This window comes from Dipodomys ordii, unplaced genomic scaffold, assembly GCF_000151885.1.
Source record: "Dipodomys ordii isolate 6190 unplaced genomic scaffold, Dord_2.0 Scaffold143, whole genome shotgun sequence".
NCBI classification, from domain to species: domain Eukaryota; kingdom Metazoa; phylum Chordata; class Mammalia; order Rodentia; family Heteromyidae; genus Dipodomys; species Dipodomys ordii.
In genome coordinates, this window is record NW_012267359.1 from 1830631 (window position 1) to 1855551 (window position 24921).

The window sequence follows — 24921 nt, forward strand, 5'->3', positions numbered from 1 at the left end:
TTCCCACCAAGCTTTTGCTGAGAAAGTCGATGAGCGCTAGGCTACAGCACCTTTCTCTCTTCCCTTCACTGCAGGCTCAACAACAGTGAACTCCTGCCTCATCCCCAAGCTCCAAGAAGTGTAAGCATATAAAAATGTCCTGAACCTGGGTGCAGGGGCTCAGGCCTGTAATCCAAACTACTCAGGAGGCTGAGATCTCAGGATTAAGGTTTGAAGTCAGCCTGGGTAGACAAATCTGAGAGACTCTCATCTCCAATTAACCAGCAGAAGGGTGTACCTGGAGGTGTCGCTCAAGTGGTAGAGTGTTTTGCTGAATTTTTTAAAACATTAAAAAAAATTTTTTATAAAGGTGATGTACCGAGGGGTTACAGTTACATAAGTCAGGTAAAGAGTACATTTCTGGGGGACAGAAGGGGGGTGGAGATGGGAAGGGATAGTAAGAGGAAACAAAGGAGGAGGCAACAATGCTTGATAAAAAATTTACTCAGGGCTGGGAAGGTGGCTCTGTGGTAGAGTGCTTGCCTTGCATGCATGAGGCCCTGGGTTCGATTCCTCAGTACCACATAAGCAAAAAGAAAAAAAGCCAGAAGTGGCACTGTGGCTCAAGTAGTAGAATGCTAGCCTTGAGCTGAAGAGCTGAGGGACAGTGCCCAGGCCCAGAGTTCAGGCCCACGACTGGACCCCCCAAAAAAAAGAAAGAAAGAAAGGTACTCATTACCTTGCCCATGTAATTGAACCCCTCTGTACGGTACTTTCACAATTAAAAAAAAAAAAGTACATTTCTGCTGGGTGCTGGTGGCTCATACCTGTAATTCTAGCAACTCAGGAGGCTGAGATCTGAGGATTGCGGTTCAAAGCCTGTCCAGGCAGGAAAGATCATAAGACTTATCTCCAATAAACCACCAGAAAACCAGAAGTAGCACTATGGTGGTAGAGCATTCGCTTTGAGCTGAAGAGCTGAGGGACAGTGCCCAGGTCCAGAGTTCAAGCTCCACAACCGACCAAAAAAAAAAAAAAAGGAATTTTCTGAGTGGTCTTGTAGAGTTTCCTGCCTGGGCTGGCTTTAAACCATGATCCTCAGATCTCAGCCTCCTGAGTAGCTAGGATTACAGGCATGAGCCACTGGTACCTGGCCTTTGGTTGTGGGGCCTGGAGTCTGGGCCTGAGTACTGTCCCTCAGTTCTTCAGCTCAAGGCTAGTGCTCTGCTACTTGAACCACAGCACCACTTCCGACTTTTTCTGCTTATGTGGGGCTGAGGAATTGAACCCAGGGCCTCATATATGTAAGGCAAACATTCTACCACTGAGCCACCTTCCTAGCCCTTTTTTTTTTTTTGCCAGTTCTTGTGATTGAACTCAGGGCCTGGGCACTGTCCCTGAGCTGCTTTTGCTCAAGGCTAGCACTCTACCACTTGAGCCACAGCACCACTTCCAGCTTTTTTCTTTTTGCTTATGTGGTACTGAGGAGTTGAACCCAGGGCCTCATGCATGCAAGGCAAGCGCTCTACCACTGAGCACTTGAGCCACAGCACCACTTCCAGCTTTTTTCTTTTTGCTTATGTGGTACTGAGGAGTTGAACCCAGGGCCTCATGCATGCAAGGCAAGCGCTCTACCTCTGAGCCACCTTCCCAGCCCCAGTACTGAAGAATTGAACCAAGGGCTTCATATACACTAGGCAAGCACTCTACCAATGAGCTACATTCCAGGCCTATATAGTTCATTTTAAATTAGTGTCTACAGTTGATAGACATGTTTGAGATAGGATCTTGTAACCGTTCTGCTCTGGCTGGCCTCAAACCATGATCCTTCTGCTTTCAGCCTCCTAAGCATCTAGGACCACTGACCTGAACCAGCAGTTCCTGGATGTTGAAATACTGTGCTGCTTTATGTAAGAGACCTGGGTATCCTAGGTTTTGGCATCCATGGGGGTGGGACAGTGTCCTTGACTGAATCCTTCAACGTTAGCCAGGGTTGACTAGATACAAGAATCACAAGTCAGAACACTCTCTTGTTACAAACCCACCTACTGTTTTGTTTTGCCAGTAGTAGGGTTTGAACTTGAGACCTTGTGCTTTCTATGCAGGTGCTCTACCAGTTGAGATCTGTTGCCACCTCTTTATACTTCAGGTTATTTTTCATATAGGTTCTCATGTTTTTTGCCTAAACTGGCCTTGGGTCTCAATCCTTTTATTCATGTCTCCCAAGTAGCTGGGATTATAGGCATGTCCCACTATACCCAGCTTTCATATTCTTTTCTTTTAAGGGCCCCTCAGTATGCACCAGCCTATGAGAATAAGAGACTCTCACCCCCCATGCCTGATCCATTCCCAACCTGGCTGGTTGATAAAGGTAAAGGATTGGTGTATGCTATCTGCCACCTTTGCCAATGGGCAAAGGTGGGTGTTAGATCCAGGGAAGGTGAGTAAGACAGATGTTCTCCTATCAGATTGAACTTTAACATAATCCTATAATCTCTGCTATGGGGGCGTTAGGCACTTGTAATATAAAATACAAAATATGAGCCACAGATGTGGCTCTACTCAGCCCACTCAGTCTCAGGGTCTGGGAATGTATGTGGCTTAGTGGTAGAATGCTTGCTTAGCATGCATGAAGCCCTGGGTTCCTCAGTACCACATACACAGAAAGAGCTGGAAGTAGCACTGTGGTTCAAGTGGTAGAATGCTAGCGCCTTGAGCAAGAGAAGTTCAGGGACAGTGCCCAGGCCCCGAATTCAAGTCCCAGGGCTGTCAAAAAAGAAAAATAAAAAATAAATAAAAAGGGAGCCTCGGTTTGCTAGAGATCAAGCAATGGTGATAGGTCATTACCTCCTCACTGGATCAGAGAGATAGCACCCTTCCTCTACGAGAATCCCATCCCCTAGAGGCCTTCAGCAGATCTGCACACCACTGCCTCAGTTTCCTCAGCTGTACCCTGGGAGCCACAGTGGAGGCCCAGGACAGCTTCCACCCCCTTCCTTCCACTGCTGCCCAGGGCCTGCTCAGTGTCTCCCCAGTCACCATGGCAACAGCCAGAGCTGGCCCAGAAATCGGGGGTGGGGATGGGGAACAGTGCCCTGGCACTGGCTTTGTCATATTGGCAAGAGGAAGGCAAAGGTCCTGGCCATGTGGCACGTGGATACAAACGTGGGGAGGGAGGGAAAGAAGGGAGGGGAGTGAAGGCTGGGCGTGGCTTTCCCAGTGTCCCCTTTTCCCCCCAGGACATCTTCCTGTTTCTTTTGAAGCCAGGTCCCCTTCAGCTTTACATGGGACTGCCAGTGAGCCTCACTGGGGTTGCATCACCCTGAGAGGGCGGGGTGGGGGGAGCCTGGGGGCCATTGGACACCTCTAAACACCTGTTCCTCCCCCCAGTTCCCAGCCCCTCAGAATTTTCTGCAAGATCAAGCAGCAGGGGGGTCTCAGCTTTTCCCACACTGGAAGCAGGGTCTCCTGTGCCAAAGGCCCGTGTGCACTGTCTGGGTGTCTGGGGTTGCCTTGGTTGCCCTTTGGACAGACTTGGGCCTGAGGAGGAGTGTGTGGAGTAGAGATCTGGGGAAGCGATTTCCACACCCAGGTCGGATGGTTCACCATCCCGGCCACACACCCTCCCTTCCTCCAGGCTCAGCTTTCTCCCACCTGCTCCCACCACAGGCCTGGCTCCCACCTCAGGCAGGGCCCAGCCGGTTTGACCATGAATCACCCTGAAGTTGACTTAAAACTTCCAATGCTGCCAGATTTTGGATCTAGTGGCAGAAGTGAAGACAGCCCTCCTCCCCCCGCTTTGTACTTCCTTCTGCTTCTGTTCCCTAAGCTGCCCAGCTGGCCTCTCCTCTCAACTACTTCTGGGGATCCCAGCACTGTCTACAGACACAATTGACTGGATCTTGGCTTGGCTCAGGGTGAAAACCCCCCCTTCCCCTTCCTCCCCCTGCCCCCTCAACTCCCCTACCCCCCCACCCCACCCCCATAGCTAAAAGCCTGTATTTATTCTGTCATCTCAGAGCTAGGGAGGGCTAAACATGGTGCTTCTGCCAGCTACTCCAGAGGTTGAGGATGGAAGATTTTGGGCTGAGGTTGGCCCTGGGAAAGTTAGGGTGAGACCTCATCTGAAAGAGAAAACAAAACAAAACAAAACAAAATCTCGAACTAAAAAATAATAAGGACTGGGCTTAGTGGTAGAGCACTTGCCTAGCCTTCATGAAGCCCTGGATTCAATTCCTCAGTACCACATAAACAGAAAAAGCTAGAAGTGGAACTGAGGCTCAAGTAGTACAGCACCAGCCTTGAGCACAGAGAAGCTGAAGGACAGAGCCCAGGCCTCAGGACCAGCAAAAAAATAAAAACAAATAAATAATAAAAGGTCCGGGGGCATGGCTCAAGTGGTAGAGCAATTGTCTAGCAAGCATGCAGCCCTAAATTCAGTCTCTAGTACCTCACTTTATTTATTTTTTCCACTTTTATTTTATTTTTGCCTTGAACCCAGGGTCTGGGCACTGTCCCTGAGCTTCTTTTGTTCAAAGCTAGCACTGTACCACTTGAGCCACAGCTCAAGGAATTGAACCCGGGGCATGCTAGGCAAGCACTCTATCCACATCCCCACATTCCCAGCCCAGCCATTACCTCTTGCTGCCCAAAGTAAGAAACACTGGGCCTCAGAGGCTGGATGGCCCGAGGGAAGCCATACTTCCAGGACAGGAATCCATGTGTTTTTCTAACAATGGCAGGATGGGTAGGATATGGACATATAAACATAGTACCATGTTCCTAGGCAGGCATGGTGGTGCATGCCTGTAATCCCAGCTACTTGGAACCAGATTAAAGACTCTTGGTTTAAGACCATTCTAGCAAAAACAATTAATTGAGACCCTATTTCAAAAACAAGCTGGGCCAGTTGACACACACCTGGTCCTAGCTACAGAGATAGGAGTCTCAAAGCAAGAGGCCAGGCCAGGCACAGACAGCTCATGCCTGTAATCTTAGCTACTCAGGAGGCTGAGATCTGAGGTTTGTGATTCGAAGCCAGCCAGTACAGGAAAGTCCATGAGACTCTTATCTCAAATTAACCATCCTGAAACTGGAAGTGGAGCTGTGGCTTAAAGTGATAGAGCACAAAAGCTCAGGAACAGCGCCCAGGCCCTAAAAAATAAAAAAAGAGGCATAAAGGACTGAGGGGATTATGATACAAGTGACAGTGCCTCCCTGGCAAGCTCAGGCCCTAAGTTCAAACCCCAGTACCACTCTCAAAGAAAGCAAATATTGTCAAATTCAATAATGCAACTGTAGAGGTTCAAATGTGGCAAGCTAGCAAGGCAGGGGTGCTGTATTGCACATTTGAGATGCTGTCTTCAGCTCATAGACCAAAAACTAAAGGTCCACAGCTGCTGCTTAAATTACCAGGATGAGCAAGAGGAACTAAATTAGGTATATAAATAATTATGTTGGAAGGTGTGGGTAAGGGAGGCGAGCTGTGGTTTCAAGAACATTGTCACTAGCAGGATCCCAAGAGATAACAAAAACCATCAGGCTGAGCTGGGAAGGTTGCTCAGTGGTACAGTGCTTGCCTCTCATGCATGAAGCCCTGGGTTTGATACCTCAGCACCACATAAACAGAAAAAAAAAAAAGCCGGAAGGGGTGCTGTGGCTCAAATAGTAGAGTGCTAGCTTTGAGCTGAAGAGCTGAGGGACAGCACCCAGGCCCAAAGTTAAAGCCCCATGACCAATAAAACAACAACAAACAAAAACAAAAACAAAACCCATTAGGCATAAGACAAAATCAATTGTGAAAAGACTGCTGTATCAATTTGGATATAAGGATAAAAGAGTTGGGCATCAGTGGCTCATGCCTGTAATCCTAGCTACTGAGGAAGCTGAGATCTGAGGATCATGGTTCAAAGCTAGCGCAGACAGGAAAGTCTGTAAGACTCTTATCTCCAATAATCTCACAAAACGGGAAGTGGGGCTGTGGTTCAAGTAGGGGAGCACTAGCCTTGAGCTGAAGAGCTCAGGGTCAGGGCCAAGACCCAGAGTTCAAGCCCCATGACGAACCAAAAAAAAAAAAAAGTGTGAAGCTGAGAAACAAGTTATCTTGCTCTGTGTGTGTGTGTGTGTGTGTGTGCGCGCGCGCGCGCACCTGTGCATGTGCTCGAGTGTGTGTTCTTAGCTTTTTTGCTCAAGGCTAACTAATGCTTTGCCATTTGAGCTGTAGCTCCACTTCTGGTTTTGAGCTGGTTAATTGGAGTTAGGAGTCTCACAGACTTTCCTGTTCTGGCTGGCATTGAACTGAGGCCCTCAAATCTCAGCCTCCTGAATAGCTGGGATTACAGGTGTGAGTCAAGGATGTCCCAAGTTACACGTTTCATAGTTTGTTTTGTGTTAAGCAGCTGTTGTTGAACTCAAGATCTTCCTGCCTCAGCCTCCACAGTACTGAGACTAGAAACTTGAACCACCACACCCAGCTCCAAGTTGTGTTTTTTATGTAAGCTAATTTCTCAGTCTGTGCATTTATGACTTTGAAAGTTTGATCATCACTCAGAAAAGTCCCAGAGTTTTTGTACACAATTTTCCCCACGGATTTTTAGTGTTTTTTCCCATCCCTTTCTCCTTTAAAGGAAATCATTTATTAATCTATACAATCTGCTATTGTATGTGTTTTTTTTTTAAGTGATAAAGGCCATAAATTAGGGAGGGAAATATCCCTGGCCATGGAGGCCAGGAGAAACTGGAGGTAGTATTGTCAGGAAGCTACTGGGATCATCCAGGTAAAAGGTGAACGCAGGTGGGCCTGGACTAGGCACCGGCAGTAAGAATGATGAGAAGCAGAGATCCAAAGATCAGTTATTGTCTCATGGAGATAAAAGCATAGCACCTGGTGATGCAAAAAGAAAAAAAAGAAAAAGAAAAGGAGGTGAGGGTCCTGTTAGGATTTCTGGCTTCACACAAGCCAGGATGAGGAATTGAAGTTAAAATTGTTAGAACCAGCAGAACCTACACGGTAGACAACTAAGGTTAGAAAGGAAGAGATAGGACTCGATAGAGCCTGGGGGTCACAAGGTCTCTGTCCAGTCCCCAGGTGGACAGGCGGCCCCTGCCTGAGGCCGATGACTGTGTCAGGCCTGTTGGTCTACAAGGGTCAGGACCGGTTCTTGGATACAGTACACTGAATTCCGGGGCGTGGAATAATCCTATTATATAATACTGTTTTCACAATATTTGGGTGACAGTAGAAGAGGGCAAAGATTAAGATTCCTACTCGGGACAGCCAGACTTTTCAGTTTCCGCGTCCTCGCCCCCCCAAACAGCCCTCGCCTTTTCCCGCCCCCCCAAACTTCAAATCCCCACTCGGCAACAGCAGGGTCAGGAGGGTGAACAGCGCGGAGGCCCCGCCCCGGAAAGCGTGTCTGGCAGGAGAGGCGTGGCCTCCCGACCAATAAGGCGGACTGAACCAAGAGCACAGATTCGCTGGTGGGGAGCGGGCTCGCCTCGGGAGCGCGCGCGGCTCTGGTGGGCGGGGCAGCGGCCGCTCTGGCCACGCCCACACCCCCGCCGTCGCGCGAGCAGTGGTAGCGCCTCGGTGGTGCGGGCCTGCGTCCTGCTCAGGTGTCCGGGAGAAGCGGCCCGGCTGTCGGCGGTGAGTGCCGCGGTGCCGGGCACCGGGCGGGTGAGGTTGGGGGTCACGGGTATGGGGGGGCACTCCGTGGCGCGGGACAGCGTTGCCCGCTGTGGCCGCCAGACCTGGGGCGCGGAGATGGGCTCTCGTTCCGGGTCGCTGTGCATTTCCCTCCCCCCGCCCCCCGCGGGCGCGGAAGTCGCAGCGCCCACCTCAGCCCTTCCCCGGTGGGCCTTTCCCCTCCCCTCGGATTAACCTCTGGCCGCGGTTTCCACCGCCCAAGCCCGAGGCTCCAGCCCCTTCCTTCAGACTTAAGCCACTTGAACCTCTCCGAGCCTCAGTTTCCCCATTGGTGAGATGGGGTCCTGGGGGCAGCGAAATCACGGTGGGCACTCGCGTGGCGGGGGGGGGCACTGGGAGCGCGGACCGGGACCCGAATGGGGCCGCGCAGCATCAGGTGGGCGTCGTCGCGGGCCCCAGCCATCGCCGGGGCACCGTCGCGCTCTCAGGCGGCCTCCGCCGCACACCGTTGTCCGGCTTGGTCACTCGTGGGAGCAGCCAAGGGGGAGAGGTCGAGCCTCGGCCGACCTCGGGGTGTCGGAGAGGGGAGCTCAGGACGCTTCGCCTGGGTCTTCAGCTGTGTGCTTCTCAGGGCCAGTCACCGAGTCACCGTTGTGTAAGCTAGTGGCCCCCGTCTTGGGGACTTCGGGACCAACGAAAGCTGTTGCCTCCCCTCTTAGTACCCGGAAGCTGCCAGGTCTTCGCCTTGGGCCTGGCCCAGTTAGAGATTAAGGCGGCCACAAAGGGAGGCTTCCCTGATTGATGTGGCTGGTCCTGGGTTCGAGTCTCGTCACTTTGGCAGAATACATACTTTCCTCGGGGCCTCTGCTTTGTTTTATTTGTAGCCACCCAGGCTGCTGCCCCTCTCTGGGAGGGGCAGGCTGAGGTAGGAGGGTTCTGGAGAGTGCTGTTGTGAACTAGAAGAAGGGTTTCATTTTTTTATTTTTTCTGCCGCCTCTCTTAAGAGTCCTTAGGAGCCGGGCGGTGGCTCACGCCTGTAATCCTAGCTACTCAGGAGGCTGAGATCTGAGGATCGCGGTTCAAAGCCACCCCGGGCAGGAGAGACCGTGAGACTCCTATCTCCAATAAACCACCAGAAAACCGGAAGTGGCGCTGTAGCTCAAGTGGTAGAGCACTAGCCTTGAGCTGAAGAACTGAGGGACAGCGCCCAAGCCCAGAGTTCAAGCCCCACGACCGACAAAACAAAAGAGTCCTTAGGTTCCTTTTGATAAAAACGAATGTTTTTGTTGTTTGTTTTTCTCTATGCCAAGACATGGTCTCAGTAGCCCAGGTCAGCCTCAGACTTGTGATCCTCCTGCCTCAGCCTTAAGAGTGCAATCCAGGGATTTCAGGTGTGGACCATCCTGTCTACCTGAGGGTGACTCTTTACCTGAATGAATATCCTTTGATGTGGGAAATTGATTTTCCCTCTAACCTGACCACTTCATCATCATCAAAAGTGGCCAGAGAAAAGGGTTGCCTGCAAGAGAATGAAATGTTAGGTGCTAATTATGTTCAGTGGTCTTACCTTTCCAAATATCCTCCTGGCTGGCACTTGAAAAATAAAGAGTAGTATGTAGGATTGCAGTGGAACAAATCTGAGGGATGTACTTTGGCACTTGGAATTGCAGATTTAGAGTAGCCTGCCTAAGTCAGGCCAGTACAGGTAGCTAGTAGGAGTTTTTTGTTTTTTTTTGGGGGGGCGTCCGGCCTGAACTCTGGGCCTGGGCGCTGTCCTTCAGCTCTTCAGCTCAAGGCTAGCACTCTACCACTTGAGCCACAGCGCCACTTCCGGCTTTTTTTCTTATGTGGTGCTGAAGAATCGAACCCAGGGACTCGAGCATGCAAGACAAGTGCTCTACCACTGAGCCACCTTCCCAGCCCCCTAGTAAGTTTATAAATAGCCACATGATACAAACATGCCTTTCTTTGATTGAGTTGATGTTCATTTCCTGAAATCTGTGAAAATCAAGATCTATTAAGAAAGTCTTTTGTACTTAGGAGAGAGAACTTCTTTTTTTTTTTTTTTTTGGTTGGCTGTAGGGCTTGAACTCTGGGCCTGGGCGCTGTCCCTCAGTTCAAGGTGAGCGCTCTACCACTTGAGCTACAGCGCCACTTCCCGTTTTCTGGTGGTTTATTGGAGATAGGAGTCTCACGGTCTCTCCTGCCCGGGGTGGCTTTGAACCGCGATCCTCAGATCTCAGCCTCCTGAGTAGCTAGGATTATAGGCGTGAGCCACCAGCACCCGGCTTGAGAGAGAACTTTTTTACTTATTTTACTTTTTGGTGGTAGTAGGCTTTGAACTGGGGACCTTTAGCTTGCTGGGCAGGTGCTCTACCACTGGAGCCACCCTCAGTCTTTGGATCCTAGCACTTGGAAGGCTGAAGCAGGAGGATTTAGAGTTCAAGGCAATCCTGGGATACATATTGAGATCTTGTCTGAATAATAGTATTAGGTCCCGCAGAAATAACTTTGTACCATCATGTGTTGTACTGCATCTTTTCTTTTCTTTTCTTTTTGTTGGTCATGGGGCTTGAACTCTGGGCCGAACGCTGTCCCTCAGCTCCTCAGCTCAAGGCTAGGGCTTTACCACTTGAGCCACTGCACCACTTCCAGTTTTCTGAGTGGTTTATTGGAGATAAGAGTCTCATGGGCTTTCCTGCCCAGACTGGCTTTGAACCACGATCCTCAGATTTCAGCCTCCTGAGTAGCTAGGATTATAGGCCTGAGCCATGGGCACCTGGTTGAGTATTTTCTTATAGTACAAGAAACACAAATGAACATCTAGGAAGACAGGAAGTTCTAGTTCTCTTTATCAGTGTTTTTACACAGGCTATAACGCAAAACTTCTTTTCTTCTGTAGTCCTGTTATTTGACATCTAACAGAAATTTAGGCTGTGGAGAAGCACTGAACCAGAGGTAACTTACCTGCTCTTAGAACCATTGGCTCCCACCCAGACTTGATTTCTTTGTCAAGAAAGTTGAGAGAGATTCCTATTCTTGCTACCTGGTATCTGGAGATTACCTTCTTGGTTTTTTTTTTTTTTGTTGTTGTTCTTTTTTATTTAACCCCCTGGGATTGGAGTTTGAACTTGGGGGCCTCAAGCTTGTTCAGCTTGTTTGCTAGACTGGTACCCTACCTGAGCCACAGCTCCAGCCTTGGTTTTTGCTGGTTTTGTTTTGAGATGGAGTCTTAGAGACTTTTCTGCATAGGCTGGCTTTGAATTGCTATACTTCAGATAGCTACAATTACAGGTGCACCCAGCGTGCAATATTTTTTTCCCTCATGTTTTTGTGATGGGGGTGGCTGACCTTAAATTTGTTATATAGTTCAAGCTCCCTCTGAATCTTGGGATATCCTCCTACCTCAGCCTCCCCTAGTGCTAGGATTACAAGAGCAGCTACTCTACCCTGATAAGAGACTTACTTTTCTTGTCTTTTTTCTTACTTTTCTTGACTTTTCTGGTCGTGGGACTTGAACTCTGGGCTTGGGCACTGTCTTTGAGCTCTTCAGCTCAAGGCAAGCACTCTACCACTTGAGCCATAGCACTACTTCTGGTTTTCTGGTGGTTAATTGGAGATAAGAGTCTCATGGACTTTTCTGCTCGGGCTGGCTTTGAACTGTGATCCTCAGATCTCAGCCTCCTGAGTAGCTAGGATTACAGGCATGAGCCACCAACACCTGGCTGAGATTTACTTTTCTAGCAGTTGATTCTGCCTGTTCTTGGCAAGGCAAGGTCCCTGTAGAATGACACTTAAAAACACATATTTGGCCCCCAGGGTGTGCCTGTGTGTGGGCTCTGCTTCAGGCCCTTGAGAACTCTGCTAGGGAGGGAAACAAACAAAACTAAACTGTGGCAGAGTGTGCCAAGTTCACTCAAGGTGATAGGTGCTGAGTGCCTCCTAGGCTGAGCCTGCAGTGTGTTCTTGGAACACAATGTGCAGGGGACCACATGGTGGGTACCACCCCCCCCTGCCCCCACCTCTGTCACACAAGTGTCCCTGAACACATGCCAATTTTGAGTTGGGTCTTGGTGAGTCCTCTACTTCCAGCTTTTTCCTGGCTAATTGCAGTCTCTTGGATTTGTCTGCCCAGACTGGCTTTATTTTTATTTTTGCCAGTCCTGGGCCTTGAACTCAAGGGCCAGGGCACTGTCCCTGAGCTTCTTTTACTCAAGGCTAGCACCACTTCCAGATTTTTCTTTGTATGTGGTACTGAGGAATTGAGCCCAGGGCTTCATTCATGCTAGGCAAGCACTCTACTACTAAGCCTTATTCCCAGCCTTTGGGCTGGCTTAAAATAGAGATCCTCAGATCTCAGCCTCCTGAATAGCTATGACTACAGGCGTGAGCCTCTGGTGCCAGCTAATAGGATGTTTTAGCACTTGTGTACATTGCGCCATGTTCAACATAGCTGTCTCAAGTATTTATCATTTCTTTATGGTGACAGTTTTCATGTCCTGTCTTCTAGCTTTTTGAGAATGTGGTTCATTATTGCTGTCCACCATCCCCTGCACCTGCAGTCATACCTAGCACTCCTCACCCTCAGTTGTTTTCTGTTCTTTTCTTTCTTGGTGGTACTGGGATGGAATCCAGAACTCTTGTATGTACAGCAACTGCTTCTCTATTTGAGCCATGTCCCAGTCCTTTATTCTTTATGTCTAATTTTGGTTTTTAAATAGAGTCTTTAGCTTTTATCTGGGGTAGCCTTAGACCATGAGCCAAGTAGCTGGGATCATAGTAGCCCCTATTTTATTTTATTTATTTTATGCCAGTACTAGGACTTGAACTCAGATCCTTTGTTTCTTTTGCCCAAGGCTGGCACTCTACCCTTCACTCCACTTCTGGCTTCTTGCTGGTTAATTGGAGATAAGAGTCTCACAGACTTTCTTGCCCAGGCTGGCTTCAAACTGTCATCCTGAGATCTCAGTCTCCTGAGGAGCTATGATTACAGGCATGAGCCACCAGTTCCTGGCCTTATTTCACTTTTAAAGAGGTGTCTTGGGTAAAAGCAGATCTGCGAATTGTCCTTCTGTTGGAGTACTGGGGACTGAGACCCCTCAATCTGTGTATAGTATCTGTCTATAGCTAAGAGAATTGTATACCTGGCACCCCAAACCAGTGCCATTGGCTGTGGTGCTGAGACTATAGAGTTCTTCCTGAGCCAGCCTGTGGTAGAAGAGAGTGGGAGAAGCTGGCTTTTGTCCACCTGGCTGTGACCATACATCATTCACTGACAGGTAAAGTTTCCAGAGCCTGGTCTTATCCTCAGTGCTTTTTCCTGCAGCCCTGTTCCCAGAGTTCAGCCTCTAGCCCTCCTCTTCCTGTGGCAATCCCTTGGTGTGTGAGAACACCGTGATCTTGCCACCTTCCCGCTCAAGGTGTAGAGGTGGCACTGATGACTGGATCTGGGCAAAGGTTTGTAGGGTTGAGTGGGAACACATGAACTTCTGCTCTACCTCAGCAAACAGGTGCCTATGAGTCACTTGGGGTTATTGTCAACACTGTAAACAGTTCTGTGGTTCTTGAATACACAGGCAATGCATTGACCAATCATGTAAGGTTCTGTGGGTACACACTCCAGGCCTCCAACCCCATCCTGATTGGTGGAGTTGACTTGTTTGTTGTTTGCTTTATGGTTTCAGAACATTTGTGATCATTGGTGGAAACACACAATGCTGTGCGGATATGTTGGACATGGCCCCTTACGTAATGGGATTTGCGGCCTGGGGGTGTAGCTCTGTGGGAATGCATACCCTTAGCCTTGATTTGATCCTCAGCTAATGAAAGGTCATTTAATATCTCACCAACCATGAAAGCCCCACAAATGAGGAGGGCCTGTGCCTCGCCATCTTTGTGGTCTCCAAAGTGCTCTCTTTCCCCCTTCATCCTCACCACATTAAGTCCTCCCAGTTTCTGTGCTTCCATTCTCTTTCTGCTGTTGGTGGTCTTGGTCAGTCCCTGCCAAGCTCACCCCCATCTGGATTCTTTCTCCCCCTTCCATGGTACCACTGCTAGACTTAACTCACCCCTTTGCAGTTGTGTATACCTGTGTGTGTGTGTGTGTGTGTGTGTGTGTGTATTTGTGGCACTAGGGATTGAACCCAAAGCCTCACATGTGCCAGACACACTGTCTAAAACTGCCTTATGCCCCTAGGCTTACTCAATTTCAAATCAACCTCCTGGGCTTCTTTCCTGTGGGCTTCTCAAAGATATAAAGTGGCCAATGATAGAGGTGTGTAGCTAAGCACAGTTGCATACACCTGTAGTCCAAACACTTGGGATGTAGAGGCAGGCAGGTTGTGGTACCAGGCCAGCCTGGGGCACATAGTGAGACCCTTATCTCAGAAGAAAAGAATAAAGCAGTGAAAGTAGTCTAGGGCTGGGAAGTGTGTCTCCGTAATAAAGTATCTGCTTAGTAAGTATAAAGCCCTGAGTTAAAACCCCAGTACCATCCCTGAAAGGAAAGAGAGTAATACCCTTCTCTGCGGTGGGAATAGAGTTTAAAACTGGCTGGGGATGGAGGAGTTCTTTTATTTTGGAGGACTGTGTCAAGCATGCATGGGCACTCCGTGGGTATTGACTGGATGAGTGAGTGAGTGAACAAACGCCTTCCATCTCAGTTTGCTGATTTTCCTCAGGTGCCAGGTTGGGTTCCATTGCATCTCTGAAGCAGGGGAAGGAGGCTCCAGCTCCCTCCAGTGCCTTCTGCCATCACTGGTTACCTGGCAATGTGATCATGTTGGCATCAGAGGAGAGAATTCAGTCTTTCTAGATCTTTTCACATCAGTTAAATACATGAATAAGTTTGCCTATTTAAAACATTAGTGATGGCTGGAGATGTGATTTATGTGGTAGGGCATTTGCTTAGCAAGCCCAAGGACCTGAGTTCAAACCCTAGTACTACCAAGTAAAGACATAAGTGATGGGCTAGAAACATGGCTTAGTGGTAGAGTGCTTGTCTACCATGCATGAAGCCTTGGGTTCAATTCCTCAGTTCCACATACACAGAAAAAGCTGGAAGTGGCACTGTGGCTCAAGTGGTAGAGTGCTAGCCTTGAGCAGTGCTAGCTCAGGCTCCGAATTCAAGCCCCAGGACTGGCAAAAGAAAAAAAAGACACAAGTGAAAGCAAGCAAAGGTGTGTGCCAGCTTTTGAGGCTCTGCGTGGACACAGCAGGCAAGGATGGCTGGCTGCCGGTGGCTTGAGGTGAGCAACAATGGTAATATGCCAGGATGGTAATGTAGTGTGGATGTGACCAGTCTGGGGTTTGAACGAAGCTCTTAACCTGTGAGGCCAATGTTCTTTGGCAGCTCAGCTGGGTTGGCTCAGCTGGATTTAAGTCCCCCTCATTCCCCAGTGAAACGAGCATCCAGGGGAGTACAGAAAACCAAGAGCAAGACCTTGGGAGGTAAGCCCAGGATTGTCCCCAAAACCAGTCACCAAGGAGCTTGTGAGTGCCAAGTATAGCGCACAGCTTCCTGTGTGTGAGGCCAGGAAGCCTGGCATTGCACAGCTGAGGTCAGTGGAAGGAAGGAAGGGAGGAAGGAAGGAAGGAAGGAAGGAAGCCATTCCTCACAAGAAGTGCTTTTCCCCTGGCCCTTCTTTGGGGTTCACTGAGCAAAGCAGTCAGCAGCCTGGAGCTGTGCAAGTCTTTTTAGAGTCCCTCACATGTGCCAGGTTCTCTGCCGGGCTAGGTTCTCTGTGTGTGGACAAGACCAACAACAAGGAAAGAGGCCTGGGTGGCAGGAACAGAGGATTGGGCTGGGTGTGGTGGTGTATGCCTGTAATCCCAGCTACTCAGGATGCAGGGTTAGGAGGATCATGGTTAAAGGCCAGTCTGGACAAAATTAACAAAGGGTCCTATCTGAAAATCAAAAAGCAAATGGGCTGGAGGAGTGACTCAATTGGTAAGAATAGTGAGGCCTTGAGTTTAAAAAGGAAGAACAGAGGAATGGCTTCCCTAAACCCACCTGGGCCTGAACCTGGGCTTCAGACTCAGCTGGTCCCCTCACTATAGGGTCCAGCATCTGGAGATGGGAGCAAGAAGACAGAGCCCCGGTCCGGTGTAGCAGTAAGGAGGGGTAAGGCCTGGGGATCTGGGACAGGGTGTAGGAAGAGGTGCTTTGCCTAAGTAGCAGGTAGCCAGTGCTGGGTGGAGTGCTGGGTGCTTCATACCTCCTGTGTGCTTGTCTTGCCAAGTAGGAAAGCCTGAGTGGCCTTCCTAGCACTTGGTGAGTGCTGTGCTGTGAACAGTACATGAGGACCTGTGGCTCTGGCCCAGGGCATCTTGCTCCTTTAGAACTCAGCGCAGAAACATTGAGCACCTATGCTGTGCAGGGCCTAGGACATTACAGAGAAGGAAGCAGCAGCCTCACCCTCCATGTGTCCTTCCCCAGGGCCAGTGCTGTTACTGTGGAAGGACTGAGCTAGCAAGATGCTGGCATTTAAAGAAGCAGGTCCTGGGCTGGGAAGTTGGCTCAGTGGTAGAGTGCTTGCCTTGCAAGCCTGAGGCCCTGGGTTCCATTCCTCAGCACCATATAAGCAAAAAGAAAAAAGCCGGAAGTGGCACTGTGGCTCAAGTGGTAGAGCGCTAGCCTTGAGCTGAAGAGCTGAGGGACAGTGCCCAGGCCCAGAGTTCAGGCCCCACAACCGGACCCAAAAAAAATAAATAAATAAAGAAGCAGGTCCTGTCCTCCATCTTTGCCTTGCTCTGAAAGTACAGGTAGTTGCCAGTGGCTGGAGCTCCAGGGGGCCATGTGTGATTCTTGCTTCATATCTGATGTGGGCCAAGTCATCAAACCTTTGTGCCAACTATAGCTTGTCTCTGAGGGTTAGGGTTTGGTGGTTTCTGGTGTTGAACCCAAGGCCTCATCTGCCCAGGGTTACTAGGAGGAAGAGATGAATGAGTGTCATATGATAGTGGTTTAATATGTGTCATCATTTCAATAGGTGTGCCTGTCCTGGGTTTGAAGTCAGGGCTGGGCACTGTCTCTAAGCCTTTTTGCTCAAGTCTAGTGCTATACCACTTCAGCCACAGCTCCACTTCTGGCTTTTGGCTGATTAATTGGAGCAAAGAGTCTCACAGACTTTTCTGCCTGGGCTAGTTTTTTTTTGGTCTGGTCATGGGGCCTGAACTCTGGGCCTGGGCGCTGTCCCTCAGCTCTTCAGCTCAAGGCTAGCACTCTACCACTTGAGCCATAGCACCACTTCGGGCTTTTTTCTTTTTGCTTATGTGGTGCTGAGGAATCTAACCCAGGGCCTCATGCATGCAAAGCAAGCGCTCTGAGCCACCTTCCCAGCCCCCTGGGAAGCTTTGAACCATGATCGTCAGGTCTCAGCTTCCTGAGTAGTTAGGATTATATGTGTGAACCGTTGATGCCCAGCTCAATGGATTTCTTTAGAAGAAAATAGGTAACAGGGCACCCGGAGTGAGCGGGGGAGCTGGGGTAGGCTGCTCAGCTACCCGAGGCCCTGCAGATTCCTTAAGAAGCTCCTGATGTCCAGGGAAGAGGGAGGATGTCTCATGCCAGGTCAATGTGTCTCAGTTGAGACAAAGCAGGATGGGGCAGGAGGTGCAGGAGGGATGAACCAGCCCTGAGGTTGTTCCTTGGCAAGTTCCCTGAGAACTGGAGTGCACCATGGACCTGAGGAGCTTCCTGCGGTGACCTCAGTCTTTGTCAGCATTTGGGAATCTGGTTGATAGGTCAAGAGCTATTGAGTAACCAAGCTCCCTCCCTGACAGCAGCACCTCATTCCCTGAGCAGGCCCACACCCTGCAGCCGGCAGCTGCTGTTCTGAGTCCTCTGGGACTGAACCTCAGTGATATCTGCCACTGTGGACAGGCATTTAAGAGGGTGTGGCCAGAGCTCAGCCCTCACTGGGTCCTTCTCCGGGGTTATTTAGTTTGATCAGTGCTGTCATCTCTGGAAGGACTGAGCTGTCAGTCTGCCGGCAGGACAGTCTTTGAAGCCCATACTTAGCTTGCAAGGTGGAGCAAGGTGGAGTGAAAGCAAAGGTGGCAGGCGTGCTGACACCCAACCAGCATGCCGCAGCTGGGCAAAAAGTTAAAGGAGAGGCCCTAGAACTGCCATGTTCTGGGTGTGTCCTCCCAAACATCCCCTCTTGGTAGCTTGGTGCCTGGGGTGGCCACATGGGCAGGTGTAGGCCTTTTAAGAGGGGAAGCTGGTTGGAGGTCCCCAGATCAATTGGGGACCTGTCCCGGGAAGAGACTTTGGGACCCCAGTATCTCTCTGGCCTCCCACCTAGAGATGTGTTCTCGTTCTAGCATACGTAACTCTTCCTATCAGAGCTGAGCCTGCTGCCACCACTGTTCCCTGTCTCTTCTTTATAAAGTTAGCCTGCCTCCAGGATCTTGTTGCAGTAACAGAATTGGACTAAGGCACGGGGCTTGGAGCAGCCCCCTCCATGCAGGGGTGCCATATAGTAACATCTCCTACCACCATTGGACCGGAAAGCAGGGTTCTCATGTCCCAGCTTGCCCCTACAGCTTGTCCCGGGCAAAAGGAAGCCATCAGCCTAGAGGAACACCACACATAGCCTCATGTCTCTATCCTGTCTGTGTGTGGGAAGCATGTGAGGGTTTTGTCTCCCTGCCATCGCATATGAGAACGCAGTGCTGTGGTGGCTTTTTTTTTTTTTAATTAAAAAAAGGTGATATACAGATGGGGCTGGGAAGGTGGCTCAGTGGTAGAGTGCTTGCTTCGCATGCATGAGACCCTCGGTTCAATTCCTCAGCACCACATAAACAGAAAAAAATAGAAGTGGCTCTGTGGCTCAAGTGGTAGAGTGCTAGCTTTGAGCTGAAGAGCTGAGGGACAGTGCCCAGAACCAGAGTTCAAGCCCCACAACAAGAAAAAATAAAAATAAAAAAATAAATGTGATATACAGATGGTTTACAGTTACATGTCAGGTAAAGAGTACATCTTTACATCTTTTTTTTTTTTTTTGGGTTTGTTGGTTGTGGGGCTTGAATCAGGGCCTGGGGGCTGTTTCTGAGCTCAAGGAGCTATTTGGCTCAAGGCTAGTACTCTACCACTTTGAGCCATTGTGTGACTTTCAGGTTTTGAATGGTTAATTGGAGAGTCTCTTGGGGCCAGGCACTGGTGGTTCCTGACTAATCCTAGCTACTCAGGAGGCTGAAATCTGAGGATCACCATTTGAAGCCAGTCCAGGCAGAAAAGTTCCCGTGAGGCTCAAGTGGTAGAGCACTAACCTTGAACACAAAGGGGCTTAGGGTTTTAAGGATATAACTTTTTTTTTAATTGTGAAAATACCATACAGAGGGGTTACAATTGCATGAACAAGGTAATGAGTACATTTCTTATCAAGCATTGTTGCCTCCTCTTTTGTTTCCCCTTCCCATCCTGTCCCCCCCCCCAAAGTTGTAAAGTTCGTTTTCCGAGATAACGATAATGTCTTGTACATCTCATTGTTGCAATGGGTCCACCTGTATCCCTATTTAAACAATTTGTTTTTTCCCTTCCCCTCCACAAATTATACCAAGGAGAAAGTCTTATGGGGACTTTTCTTCCCAGGCTGTCTTTGAATTGTGATCCTTAGATCTCTGCCTCCCAAGTAGTTAGGATTACAGGTATGGGCCACTGGCACCCAGCTAAGCATACATTTCTTTTTCTTTTCTTTTTTTTTTTTTTTGGGTCCCATCATGGACTCTGGGCCTGGGCGCTGTCCCTCAGCTCTTCAGCTCAAGGCTAGCACTCTACCACTTGAGCCACAGTGCCACTTCCGGCTTTTTTTTTCTGCTTATGTGGTGCTGAGGAATCAAACCCAGGGCCTCATGCATGCAAAGCAAGTGCTCTACCACTGAGCCACCTTCCCAGCCCCAGCATACATTTCTTTTTGGACAGTGTCACCCCTTCCCTTGATCTCTCCCAGTTTTGTGACTTTTTTTTTTTTTTTTTTTGTGTCCAGTCGTGGAGCCTGAACTCTGGGCCTGGGAGCTGTACCTTAGCTCTTCAGCTCAAGGCTAGCGCTCTACCACTTGAGCCACAGCACCACTTCTGGCTTTTTACTTTTTGTTTATGTGGTGCTGAGGAATCGAACTCAGGGCCTTACACATGCAAGGCAAGCGCTCTACCACTGAGCCACTTCCCAGCCCCCAGTTTTGTGACTTTTACAGACATCAGCATACCCAGCTCTGTCCCACTGGGAGAGATGGAATGCTGTGGATAGAATACCAGGTGACTCCTGTAGATCACGTGACTGTCCATACTCAGGTTGCAGAGGTCACCCAAGGCTTGTGCTCAGTACACATTTGGTTGAGAACAGCCTCTGTAGTGGCTTCATGCCAAGGTAAAACACAGCAGAGCCAGGGCAGGGTTAAAATGGTGCTATTGAAAGCCTCAGCTCCATCTAATCTGGGCTGACCCTGCATAACCCTCATTGGCTCCACCAATTTCTCAGCTTTCTGAGGAGGCCACTTGTTAGATAGAAGAAAGGTATTGACTCTTGAGATTCACTAGTATTGGGCATTGAACTCAGGGCCTTGTGCTCGCTGGATAGGTACTCTACCACTGGACCCATCCTTTTTACTGTAATTATCTTTTTTTTGTGTGTGTGTGTCGGTTTTGGGGCTTGAACTCTGTGCCTGAGTGCTGTCCTTCAGCTCTTCAGCCCAAGGTGAGCACTCTACCACTTGAGCCACAGTGCCATTTCTGGTTTTCTGGTGGTTAATTGGCGATAAGAGTCTCATGGACTTTCCTGCCCAGACTGGCTTTGAACTGTGAGCCAAAGATTTCAGCCTCCTTACTAGCTAGGATTACAGGCATGAGCCACCAGCACTTGGCTTGTAGTTAGTTTTTGAATAGGGTTTCCAATTTGTTCCTGGGCCAGAATGAACCATGATCTTGCCATTTCTACTTCCCACAGAGCTGGGATGACAGATGTGTACCACCACACCCAGCTCTCATTGGTTGACTTGGGGTTCTTGCAAAGTGTCCAGTTTGGCCTTGAACATTGATCCTCCTGATCTAGACCTCCCTGGAAGCTTGGATTACAACCATAAGCCACCACTTCTGTCCTAGAAGCACCCTTTTTGCTAAATGTCCCTACCTGCTGCGGGTGAATGGACTAGCACAAGAACCCCTGGGACCATTGTGACCAGAGGTGGTGTCACCCTTCCTTGTCTTGGTAGAAGATGGTAGCTAAGGGAGCCGCAGAAGTGGCAGGCAGGGCCCCTCAGTGCCCTCACAGCTCTCTCTGTGAGTGGCTGTCAGGGGCACCGTCAGTCTCTGAATGTCTCTACATAGGCTAGTTATGAGAATAGAAGGCCAGGACTCATGTAATGCCCCACTTGTTGCTGTGTGTGTGTGTGTGTGTGTGTAGAAGGCCAGGACTCATGTAATGCCCCACTTGTTGCTGTGTGTGTGTGTTGGGGTGGGGGGAACTTGGTCCCTACTCCTGGCTCTTGGTTAAAGAGCCAAGCGGCACAGTGCAGCTTTGGTCTAGGCAGATCTGCTTCCCTCACCTGCAGCCCTCAGTGCCCATTAACTTTCACGAAGAGTACCCAGTGCCACACTTACAGGGAAATGTGTGGCCAAACCTGGGAGCAAACAGTTGGGCCCATGGGAGGTGCTGCAGGGCACAAGGAGGAGACCTCAGGGTAAAGATGCTGATGGTGGGTGTGTTGCTGTTGTTTTAATTTCTATCAGATCTATTTTCCTTATGTAATTTGGTTTTTAGATTAGTGTTAGAGTGGAACCCGGGCCTCAGACTTACTAGACATATCATCTCCAGCCCTTCTTGTTTTAACCTTTTTACAGTTAGAGGAAAGCTGCAGAATAGCCCAAGGAGCTGTGTGTCGCACCAAGCTTCCATAATGCAAACTTCTTACATAATTGTACTAAAGTGAGCTCTCATGGGAATCAGTGTTATGCAGTGAGATCAACGCCCAGGTGGAGACTACTTTGTTGACCTGGTTTGTAAAGATGGTGAATTCTTTGCCCACTGCTCAACTGTTGTTTTAACAAGAAATCAGCCGTGCTTATATAACCAGACACAAAGACTAGCATTAGGAAGGTAACAAAGGTATATATTACCTAATCAGAAATTTTTTTCAAAGCCAGGCTTGGCAGATCAAGCCTGTAATTCCAGCTACTTGGGAGGCAAAGATCAATAGGATCCTGGTTTAAGGTCACCCTGGAAAAGTTTGTAAGACCTCATCTCAGCCAATAAAAGGAAAGCTAGGTGTGGTGGTGCATACCTGTCATCCTTGCTTGACAGGGTCAAGGTCCAGGTTGGCCAGAGCATAGTGGGGAAGATCATATTTTTGAGAAAATAGCTGAAGAGGGGCTGTGAAGTAGGCTCAGTGGTAGAGTGCTTGCTTTGCATGCATAAGGCCCTGGATTCCTCAGCACCACATAAGCAGAAAAAGGCAGAAGTGGCGCTGTGGCTCAAGTGGTAGATCCTAGTCTTGAGGGACAGCGCCCAGGCCCAGAGTTCAGGCCCCATGACTGACCAAAAAAATAAAATAAAATAGCTGAAGAGCCAGGCCCTGGTGACTCACTCCTGTAATCCTAGGTACTCTGGAGGATCATGGTTCAAAGCCAGCCTGGGCAGGAAAGTCTGTAAGACTCTTATCCCCAATTAACCACCAGAAAACCAGAAGTGGCACTGTGGCTCAAGTGGTAGAGTGCTTGTCTTAAGCTGAAGAGCTGAGGGAGAGTGACTAGGCCCAGAGTTCAAGCCCCATGACCGACAAAAAAAAAAAAATAGCTGAAGAATGTATTCAAATTTTGCTAATAATATCTTCTTATCCTCTCTTCCTCTTGTCTCTCCCAGTCCTTCTCTTCTCTCTTTCTTCCTTACCCCCTAGTATTAGTGTTTGAACTCAGGGACTCACAGTTGGTAGGCCAGCTCCCTACCACTTGAGCTATGTACCGCCCCCCACCCCGCCACCTCTTTTTGCTTTATTTTTTTTCTGACAGAATCTTGCATTTTTGCCCAAGCTCACCTTAGACTGCAATCCTCCTGCCTGTGCCTCCCAGAAACTGGGATTCCAGGCATGAGCCACCATAGCCATTTGTAATTCCTTTTATAGCAAAGGAAAATGCTTTTCCAGACCAAGATCACATACTGCGTTTAACCTGGAGCTGTCTTTATTCTTTCTTTGTCTTTGATAGCCTTGACATTTTCCAGAAAGCTGGGCCATTTCTTTGTGGTTGTTCCTCAGTTTGAGTTTGTGTGATGTTTTCTCACAATACAAGAATTGTGTTTTGTGCTTTGGGTGGAATGTGGCAGAGTGGTACTATGTCCATGTGCACCATAGCAAGTGGCCTGTGATGTCCTTCTGTCCCCATACTAGGCCTCATGACCTGTGTCACCTGGCCATCTTAGCCACATTCTCCCTGGAGAGTTGTTTACCCTTTCCTGTCGGTGTCTCCTGTGAATTCTTCATGAGTTCATGGTCATGTTAGTCCTTATAGGATGCGGGCTTGCATCAAGAAGTGCTGGGAGCCTTGTGGAAGTTCCCAGGCCCTGAGGGCACCCTGGGTGCTCCTCTGAAAGAGTGGCTGTGAAGGAACTGGCCTTGCAACTGACTTGCCCTCAGGTGTCCTAGCTTGCCACGTAACCACCAGGCCATTCAGGTGTCCTAGCTTGCCACGTGACCACCAGGCCACATGCCACATGATGCACACCAGGCCACATAATGCAGCCCAGGCTGCCCTTGCTACTGTAAAGCTGAGGCCTTTGGACTTTTGCACAATGACTTCATTTTAAATCAAATAAAGGGCCTGCCCTAAGAGATTTCATTACAGTAACAGAAAGCACACTTGTATAACTACTGTGATGATTGTTATGGGTTGTTTTTTTTCCCCATCCAGTCAGGGTCTTGTGCACAGTCTAGACTAGCCTTGAACTCATGGTATGGCCCAGGCTGGCCTCAAACTCGTGATCTTCCTGCCTTAGCCTCAAGTGATGGGATTACACCTTTGCTCAGTTGGTGATTTTCTAAGACCTTCATCTTTCTGCACTTACTAGTTAATTTTCTGCTGTATGGAAGAGCTATCCTGCCTTGCCTGTTGACTTATTTATACTAACTGAATTATTCTTTTATTTGTTGAGTTACAGTACACTAGGAATGTTGCTTTAATGCTGGGGTTCCAGTGTGTGGGCTTGTGGAAGCTCCCTAGGTATACTGCTGAGTTGGACAGTTCCCTCATGCTTGAATGCTTCCTTAGTCTCTGGCTCAGTGTGGTTAATATTGTTCTTCCCCCTGTTTCCTGCCCTGGTGAAGCCCTGGTTCCCTTAGATGGGGAAACCAAGACCCAGCACTGAGGGAGCTTTGTTACTGCCACCAGGTGCACCCTGCACATGCCCCATAGCCACCTTTATAGTCTACGCCATGTGTGGACTGGGGCCTCCACCTCACCCAACCCCACCAGTCCTTTCCTCTCCTTCCCCCTAACTAACTTCCTTCTGCAGCAGTATGGACTCCAGCCTCCGTAGCAGTTTATTTCTTCCATAACTGTTTCATCATATTTGTTGATGAAGCCATCTGATCCTATTTTGGGGAAGACTTTTCTTCTACTTACTAAAATTCTTTGATAAAGAATTGTTCAAGGAAGTAGTGCTGTGGCTCAAGCGGTAGAACGCTCGCCTTGAGCTGAAGAGCACAAGGACAGTGCTTAAGCCCAGAGTTCAAGCGCCACCACCACCACCACCAACAAAAAAGAATTGTTCAAGCCAGGCACGGGTGGCTCATGCCTGTAATCCTAGCTACTCAGGAGGCTGAGATCTGAGGATGGCAGTTCAAAGCCAACTGGGTAGGAAAGTACATGAAACTCTTATCTCCAATTACCCACCAGAAAACCAGAAGTGGCGCTATGGCTCAAGTGGTACAGCCTTAAGCTGATGAGTGAGGGACAGTACCCAGGCTCAGAGTTCAAGCCCCATGGCTGACCGCCCCCCCCCCCCAAAAAAAAAGAATTGGTCAAGTTATTTATCGTTTGTGATTGAGCTTTTCTGGGTACTTTATATCTTTAAAAAAGTGTCCATGCTGGGCACTGGTGGCTCATGCCTATAATATTAGCTACTCAGGAGGCTGAGATCTGAGGATTGAGGTTCAAAGCCAGCCCAAGCAGGAAAGACTGTGATACTCTTTTTTATTTTTTTTTGGGGGGGGTCCAGTTGTGGGTCCTGAACTCTGGGCCTGGGCGTTGTCCCTCAGCTCTTCAGCTCAAGGCTAGCACTCTACCACTTGAGCCACAGCGCCACTTC

The 24921-nt window shown here is 49.2% G+C and overlaps 1 protein-coding gene across 3 annotated transcripts in view; it reads left to right on the plus strand.

Annotated features, from left to right (window-relative positions):
• Positions 1-7541: 7541 nt before the first annotated feature.
• Positions 7542-24921, plus strand: part of Por (P450 (cytochrome) oxidoreductase) — a 47064-nt gene continuing 29684 nt past the window's right edge. Inside the window, exon 1 of one of the 3 annotated variants that reach the window (XM_013031800.1) lies at positions 7542-7624. The gene's annotated coding sequence lies outside the window, so the exon portion shown is untranslated. The other 2 variants (XM_013031802.1, XM_013031801.1) reach the window with 2 other exon arrangements.